At 41.6% G+C, this 9,237-nt stretch overlaps 1 long non-coding RNA gene across 1 annotated transcript; it reads right to left on the bottom strand.

The window, feature by feature from the left end:
• Positions 1–4,316: 4,316 nt before the first annotated feature.
• On the bottom strand, positions 4,317–9,210 carry LOC146498337 (uncharacterized). The gene is made up of 2 exons (XR_014870517.1): positions 8,741–9,210; positions 4,317–8,620 (listed from the first exon to the last, which is right to left on the bottom strand). It is a non-coding gene; the product is annotated as an uncharacterized LOC146498337 (long non-coding RNA).
• Positions 9,211–9,237: the final 27 nt, after the last annotated feature.

Below are 9,237 nucleotides of genomic sequence, written 5' to 3'. Positions count from 1 at the left end.
GTTGTTTGTGGGTAAACGTATTCATGTTGTACAAAACCCCTGCACTGCAATGGTCTGGTGGATGTTACCACCTAACTTTTTGGGGGTAAACACCCACTAGTAAAGTAATTAACTTATTTGCCAGGCCGAAGTTTGAGAAAGCCTTGACAGTGCTTAAGTTAACTGCATTAAGGTTTAGGTTGATGGGGGTGGGTTGCATAGGCCACATGTGGAAACTGAGAACATGCTTAGACTTCCCAGGTCAGTCATTCTCTTTCCCTTTGCCGAGGTGTTGGGCTGTCATGCCCACATTGACTGATTCGGATCAGTGGGTCCTGCGAATTATTCTGGACTGCAGAAGGTTGGAGAAACGGACCGTTCATCACCTTAATGGAAGAGTATTGATTGTGGTGCAGAAGCACGACCCGTCTGCAATAGTAATGAACTTCCTGAAATCACAAATGAAAAGGCATCAGGGGATATCGAGGAAGATGGGAGACACTGCTCCCATGATTGTTAGCACCTTGTTATCTGTTTGGATGTGTGCGTGCCAGGCAGCACCATTTTGTCTAATAATGTGCTCACATAGATAAACCTATTAAGGGATCAGTTCTCTATAACATGAAAAATCTAAATCTACCAGACTGGAAGCGAACCCTATCTTGTAGTGCTGACAAGATAATCACCTTCTTAAACTCAATAGGTTTCCTTTAGCCTTCAGTTGGAGTCAGTCTTCTGTTAGTGCAATAATCATTTGTTGATTTTTTTCTGTTTTTGGCCATTGGCCCGTGAGCAAATATTTCGGTCATTAGGTGCTCACTTCTAGCTCGCCTTGAATTGAATAAAGCTCCTTAGAGCTCCAGACTCATGGTTTCTAATTCACAAATGGAAAATGGAAAATTTGGAACCTAATCCAGAGTCAGTGGTAGACATGTGCTCTGTAATAAGTTTATTAATATAACCAAATGGTGAGAAAGCTGAGGTTGAGTACCCCAAAACCTCATGCATTGCCTCATGTTGCAATGTGCTCATTGCAACATTGACCTTTACCAAAATCTTAGCCAAGTGTGTTTTAGCTTCTTAAACTTAACCATGCACTGATGCACTTTAGATGGCCTAGCTTTCAAGGCAAGAAGACACTCCTTAGTGGACACCGAAAAGGAGAAGTTCTTCTTATTGCACTACTAGCCCGCCCTTGGAGTCTAACAAAAACTTGGAGGTCAGGGGGTCCATAACATATAAGTATATATGTATAACGTATAAGTCTTATATACAGCCTCTGATGATGACATTTGTTTAAAGTCTTACAATCTAAAACTGCCTTCTAGTTTTTTGTTCAGCACAGATTTTTTCTAGGATCAACTTTGAGGATCAGTATCATAGTTTCAGGAATGAAACTGCACCGATTCAATGCCTGTGTCATAGAGTAATGAATGTTTCTGCTAATTTACTGGAAAAAAGCTATAAAAATTGCACACTGGACAAACGCTCAAGGCTCATATCGCCATATGGGTTAGGGGGTTGGTCAAAACAAGTTATAGTATATGAAATGTGTCCTTTGACAATGTTGAAAACTCGATTTCGTTGCCCTATAACTATTTTTTTATTTTATTTAAATAGGTTTAAGTCTTTAATCTGCATGCTTGTACAATCCACCACTGTTTACTTGATGTGTAGCCCATGCTCTCTGATGTATCTGCTTGAAGCACTCCTTTTCTCCACCGGTCAGTGTAATCCCCTTATTCTGTAATGTCACGTGTCAAAATCACTGACAGCTGTCAAGGTGTGAGGGCCAAGGCAAGGGATGACGGACTGCACACTCGTCCACAATGTGCATGTATGTTTGTGTTGTGGCGTTCCGACTGCAGAGCCTAATATCATAAGACTCTCTTGGCCTCCATTCGGTCGCATTCGACAATCCCCTAAGTGATTAGTGGAACAAATATCTGCCTGTCGTATTACAGCTGTTGTTTTGCCGGCCATTTGTAAAGCGCTTGTGTCTTGCATGTTTTTCATTGGGAGATCATCTCATTACACAGCAGAGTGTGTGTGTGTGTGTGTGTGTGTGTGTGTGTGTGTGTGTGTGTGTGTGTGTGCGCGCGCGCACGCGCAGGTCTGCCTCAAATCGCTGTTATCCCGGCATCTGTTCTGTGCATGTTATTGATTCTAACCTTTGTAGACCACACCACAAACAAAAAGGCGATTTCCTCACCTGGATATTTTCTTCCCCGCATTTATATGGAAATTGCGCTCATTTATAATGCTCCGTAAAATATGTAAATGGAAATTATACTGCCCCACTGGTAATTTGGTTTCGTCTGTATCGCTCCATCTCCATCTGCCTGTCGGACTGTGAGTCGATTCGTCAGACTTTATCTTCGCCAGCCATTTTGAAAATTGCACAAACCTGTCAATTTTAGTAAGAAAAAGATGAATGATTCGGTCACAATTATCTTTCTTGCAGTGACAAAGAGCTTGTGTCTTTTTCTGTGCCAGTTTGCATGTCTTAATTTAAGCCTCCTCCGCATGCTGTGAGGGAAAAGGAAAAACAATTTTTCATTTTTCTACTTGAATTTTCTCGACTACAGAGGAAGCGAAAAGCTACAAAGGCCCGTCATTGCAAGATCAGAGGTGGGAAAACCTCTGTAGCAGGGTTGTATCCTACGTGCTCCTTTGATATAGAGGTGTTTTCATTTACAAGGCAAGTTGAGAAAAGAGAACATTCCTAATTACAGTCAATCCCTGTGGGAGTAGCTGCAAAGGGATGAAGGGTTTTTATTCAAGCACACACACACACACAGACATGCCCACATACCTGGAGACAGTCCAGAGAACCTCAGTCTTCTAAGGCTGGACTGAGAGCAGCACTAATGGAAGTGTGACTAGTTCAAGTGCACTTAGACAGTTGAGCAACGTAGTGAGTGGGTGTAGTGGAGTGATTTCCCTGCAGATCTGGGGATTCATGCTGGCAACTATGACATAAGCCAGATTGTCTCACATTAAGCTGTTTAATAAGGCGCTTTTGGTTTTTATGGCTGGAAAACACAACTTGTTGGGGAAGTTTATGGAGCAATTAATGTGCAAATAAAATGTGTATGGGACTTTGCATGCATACAAATAGCCAGCGGGTTGTAATTTAGCATTTGTTGCTTCTCCTGTGAGCCAAAAAAAAGAGAGATGAGTTAAGAGCAGCAAGGAAGATGGTGAAAGGATCTCTGTGCTCGTACAGACATTTGAGTGTGATGTTAATTATCCAGATGTGGGTCGAAATAGGCTCATCCTGGCCCAGAGGGGGAAAGAGGAGATCATTAAAATCCAAGCCCAAACACACAGTACGGCGCGCTCAGCATCACAAAGACACGCAATTAGGCACCAGCTAATATACCTGCTTAGGCATGGGAACCTTTTCACATATGGCTATGCATCACTGCATATTTAAGTATGTGCGTATGCGTGTGTGCTCGAACACGCACGCACAAGCTGTCAATCAAGCAACGCTAAATATGGGTCAGCACGGATTTAACTACTGTGTGATTAGCGTGCGATCAAGTCAACATCAAAGACACACAGGAGCATGCATGTGTGTCTTTGATTCACAACCAGGTTTGGAAACTACAGCTTACACCAGGTGGACTTGAGCAGTGGCAGTGGGTTTTATGGTAACATTTCAGTACAGCATAAGTACTTAAAAAAAAAAAAATACACGCCCTAACACCTAAAGGCATGCCACCTGTTGTAACTAAGAGTATGAAACTGGCTAGCAAGTAAAGAGAGCGATGTAAACTGTTAGCTAACTGCTATATAACTGCTAACTTAAAATTATATAAAAAGATTTTGGAAAAAAATGTACAAAGACTAACTAAGAGAATTACAATAACAACGGCGTGTCGAAGATAGTTTACCTAAAAGTAATAAAAAAAAATAGCTAAAACAGTTAGCATGACTAAAACTGCTAGCTTAAATTAGTAGGTAATATGTTGAGCTAAAACAGCTAAAAGCAGGTTTATCTAGCTTTTAACCATTAAACAGTTGGAATAACTAGAATTACTAGTGATGTACGATACCACTGATTTCCTTTCCGATCTGATACCAAGTAAAATTCAGGGTGGTATCAACGATACGGATCCGATACTTTGTGCAAAAACTTAATGTTTTATTGTATTTCAAATTATAGCTTCATTAGGATTACAGGACATCAGACTACTTGTTCCTATTGTTTAATAATGCAGAATTATCATATAGTTATCATTATCATATAGTCTTCTTTGGCTCTCGGAGGAGGCGGACGCACTTTTTCTCCTCTCCCTTATCTTCCCTGCTTATGTCCTTGTCTACTCTTGTGTTTTTTTTTTGTATTTTCCCTGGAACATTCTCTCACAGTCTGTTCTCTAAAACCTAAAAGAGGAATTATGGATTGGATCAACTGGTCCCTAAATGCAATCGACACCCCTTTCTCAATGAGAAGTTTGGGCTTGGGTGAGCCTGAGTGCTGAAGATATCTACCTATTCGGAACCATGGTAACAGGGTTCTGGCGGATCGGAGCTGGCTTGGCCCTGACTTATCGAAGAATTAAGAAAGCGGAACCGGCTGTTCAAACCCCCACAAGGCTGCCCGCTGGGATTGGAACGATGGGAGAGGCGTGAGTTTCTCAAAATGGGCTCATTGAGTCAGCACGGATAAGATCTTGGAGAGGCTACGGCTGCTGTGAATACTCAGAATAAGATCTCTGACTGCAGACTGGATACATCTCGGAAGGGCTAGCCCGGAATAACATCTCTGGGCGCAAAATTGGATGACATCTCGGGGAGGCACACTGCCGTGAGTTCTCAGAAATCGGCTCCTTGAGCACAAGAAATGACAACATCACAGAAAGCAAGTATGGCGAAGCTCGCGGCTCTCCAATGGGACCAGTGTTGGACTGTAGAACTGCTTTGAAATTCATATGAGCTGTTTGCACTAAAGTAAAAAATTAACATCACTTCATCCGGATACCCTCTCGGCGCCAGCTACAAGGCCGGAGCTGAACAAAACACCCTGATAACGACTGTGTTGAGTCTGTTCCTTCCCATTCCATGCAAGGCCACCTGGGTTGGCTGGAAGACTGTTTACTTAGCCTGGCAGGGCGAAGGACACTGTCTCAGCTGAACTATCGACACGCACACGCACACACATACATATACTGATACTGATAAGCACTCACCGATGCATCACCCTCCCTACCCCGGATCCAACGCCACCTCCAACGCTTACCTCCCTTCTGATGTGGACATCGGGTCAGTTGGAGGCGCAGTCGAAAGATTGCAGCGGTCCCAGATCAGATGTACACACTGGAACTCTTTCCCATGTTGCTTGTCTGTGTTTATTGTGCTATGGTGTGTTGATATCTGTGCATTCCTGTATTATCCTTTTGTGTTACACATTTCGATGTTTTTTTCCTCGCTACCAAGCCTGACCTGTCTCGCCAATGTGATGTTTGTGTATTGTATGTACGGTCGACAAGGTCTGTCATCTCGGTTGTGGGCAAAAGACCTGCAACTGACAAATAAAGGCTATCTCATCTCATCTCATCATATAGAAATAAAAAAAAACTGAAGTTGTGAGCTATTTGAACACGCTGCCTGCCTGCAGCACTAAAGGACTCCAAGAGACGTCTGTCTCACCCTAGCAGCACCTGTCCCTCTCCTCTCCTCCTCTTCAGTTCGCCTCAGCATAAGCTCGTCATATTCTGTGATATGATTTACTCTGAGGTGTTTGACAAGGTTAGTTGTGTTGCCACAACACCTCACTGTCTTGCCACATGTATCGCAAACCACGTCTTGGCTGTTTGTGGAGGAAATATACGTCTACACACAACTCCGTTTACGCTCAGCTGTTGTTGTGAGTGCACATGCCAAGGGGCTGCGACACGTTCATACAGCTGTAAGAGAAAGTAGTTCCTTCCAAATGGTATAGTTTCTTTCCACTGTGTTCCTGTTAAAGTTAAATCACAAATTTACCCCAAATTACTAAAATATCGATATTTTAATATGAGAATCGATTCTAGAACATAAATAACTGGTATCAATATCAATCAATATCGATCCGCACATCACTAAGAATTACCACCTCACTGCTGAATGCCCCCACCAGCCAGACAGAACACCAAGCTGAGGCCGCTGGTGTAGACGGTGCTTGAAATGTGACTGTTGCTTCAAAGATGCTGCAAATTCTAACTAGTGGATGACTCACACATGTCAGTCTGGCAGGTTCAAGCTATAGGGAGGGCACCTAATTTTAGTGACGAAGCTGATTCAATGGCTTCCCCCAGGTGAAATATAGTTACAACCTCCCTGTTTCTGAGTTATGGCTTTGAATAATGACATAATGATATTACAGTGAAGAGACGATTGACCTATTGGAAGAAAAAAATGTGATCACATCGTTAATTTCATCCTGTTTGACATTTTGCATAATTAGCATATGGAGCTATTTATTAACAAAAACACTGAGTCAACCATTTAACTGTATTTTATATATCCTATCTGTTCAAGTTCAAGTTTAATGGATGAAAGAGAAAATTAGCTAGAAGAGGTGGATATCGTTAAGTTGAAAGTTATGGATAAAAGTGAACCCAATTTACAATTTGACTGATACTAGTGAATTTCATTAACCTCCAGACATGTCTGTTTGTGTGCCCCCTGACACATGCAAACTATGTTTTTTTCATTCTTTGTAATTATTTCAATTAAATTTCTCACAAGAGCCACAGTATACGTACATTAAAGTGTCAGAGGATAAAGAGTCTAAATGACCATATTTTGTCAATCTAAGAAGTATAATGCACATCAACATTAACATTTGTTCTGTATTCAGTAATTGTGTAGGCTGTTTAAACCTATTTAAAATGTGATAAATCGAGTGCTTTTGATATCAAGCTGTAACGTCTTTGGATAAAAAATGAAGCGAAGTTCTTCTAATGCTCATTTGAGGCTGGCTCCAGAAGCAAGTCAGTCCCCATAGACTTTCTTTGTAAGATGGCCAACTAAATGGCATTATAAAGCATGTTTACAGCCTAGTTAAACTAATTGTTTTGGATAGTTTATGTCTAACGACTGTACAGAGGGTGATTTGTTTTCAATAACTCATGCATCATCGATACTGGTAAGACATAAAATCTAAGAGTGTGGCTGCTTTAATCGACAGGACGCTGTAGCTGATTGCTGTCTGTTAGGCCTCACCCCTGCGAATATGGCTCATCAGACTGGACATGTTGACTGTGTTTGTACTGTTGGGTATTTTTTAATGGCGTTATAAGGAAAATAATCAGGCTTGCTCAGAATGGAACAGAGCTGGTGAGTATAGGATTCGACTGTTAGCACTCATTAGCAGATATTTGTCAGATCGCTAACAAAGCATGTCATCTGGTAAATATGCATGTCAACCTTTCATCTAGATATGGTCACATCTGATTCCTAAAAAACAATATTGTCATGGTTCTTTTCCAAATGCTAACTTTACAGTCCAAACCAAGTGGGAACTCCACGGTGGCTATTTCTATCATTTATAAACAGTCTATGGTTGATACAGGAGCTGGGAGCTCATTGAGTAGGACACAATATGTCCAATATACGGTACTGTGCAAAGGTTTTGAACCACCCCTCAATTCATTATAGTTTCCTTCCAAGAAGCCAGACTTTCATGTTATTTTTAAAAAGTGGTCTTAACCCTTTCATGCATGAATTATGACAACCTCAATCAGGATTTTTTTTCTTAAGTATTTTTATTCTTTAGGCATGAAAAGATGAATAAAGAAAAAAATCCTGATTGAGGTTGTCATAATTCATGCGTGAGAGGGTTAAATAACAATAATTACAGTGAAACACTTTATACACCTATAGTAACATTAAACGACCAGTGGGTGGCAGGGTATGGAGCGACACATCAGTGTCCAATGTAGTGGTTTATGTGCAAGTATGCCATCAACACTGACACAAATACAAGAAAACACCCTTTGAATAGCTGTTCACAGTAGTGACCACTATGAGTGAAAGGGTTAAGGAAATAGTTGTGTAGGCTTTCTGAATGTCTTTCAGTTTTTTTTCTTTGGACATTGGTTGCATTTTCACCAATTTTTTAGCCTGGTCCATGTTTTCAAAGAATCTTTTTTAGGTCACCTAACACTGACCTATGATTGTTTAAGAATAAATATGGAACCTAACTCAAAGGATGGACCAGTGTTGTTTCCATGGCGATCCAGGGTGGCTGTAAATAAGCCTTTCTTAAGGAAAGGCAATGGGAAGAAAACTTTAAGGTATCCCAAATTCCATGAGAACTGTCCACTGATCAGACCGTATTTAAATCACCTGTCTAATATTGTGTAGGTCCCCACCATTCCAGGATATGAACAGAGAACCTCCGACACCAGGGCGTTGGCAGCTGACCTTCTGAGTCCTGTGGGTTTTTGAGTGGAACCTCCATGGATCTGGTTTCTTCTTGCACGTCGCATACAAACTTGATCAGACTGGGATCTGGGAATGTTGGAGGCCTTGGGCTGTTACTGGTGTTCTAATACAATAACTGTTTGTGAAAATTGCCATTAATAGCAGCATAGCGGGGACGTTTTCCTGCTGGGAACGAGTGCTGCTGTTGAGTGGATGTCACCTGCCAGAGGAGCAGAACAAATTGATTTATATTATTTACCTGTCAGTAGCTTTAAAGTTGTTTGCATTGTGACACAGAACAAGACAGCAGACTGCAAAATGCTGCAAAATAGAATGTAACCTGTGCTCAAAACCATCCTCTGCCACACAGCCGGTAATGAACTGTGGCTGCAGTATGACTGAGTAGTGTGGTTTTTCAGGATATTGAGAGGCTGGCGGTTCAGCTTGGATTCTCTTGCCCTTGGCCAGATCGAAATAGGACTTTTTCAACTCAGAATCTCATTCCTGTCGTCGTCACAGCCGGAAATATATGATGAGCGTCTCTTTCTCAGCAGTAGACCATGGATGATCACATTTTACACGCCCGTAACCTTTCACAATAAAAGACGAGGCCGCTGTCCGTGGTGCTGAAACCACTCTGCTTCCCTCCCTGCTAATGTGTTGTTTCACAGTAACGTGGCGCTTTTTCTTTAGCGTCCTTTCTTCTGCTGTGGAACTGTCACTTAAAAATAACTAACAAAAGGTTGACGGCGGCAAGAGGATCACCTAGTGTGTTATGAAAGTGAATAAATGAGAGTAAAAGGAGTGAGGGATCTCCATCTCTATTGCTCTCTCACT

Source organism: Neolamprologus multifasciatus, chromosome 18 (assembly GCF_963576455.1).
Source record: "Neolamprologus multifasciatus chromosome 18, fNeoMul1.2, whole genome shotgun sequence".
Classification (NCBI taxonomy): Eukaryota; Metazoa; Chordata; class Actinopteri; order Cichliformes; family Cichlidae; genus Neolamprologus; species Neolamprologus multifasciatus.
Note: the sequence above shows the minus strand (reverse complement) of the source record. Positions and strands in the feature narration are given on the sequence as shown.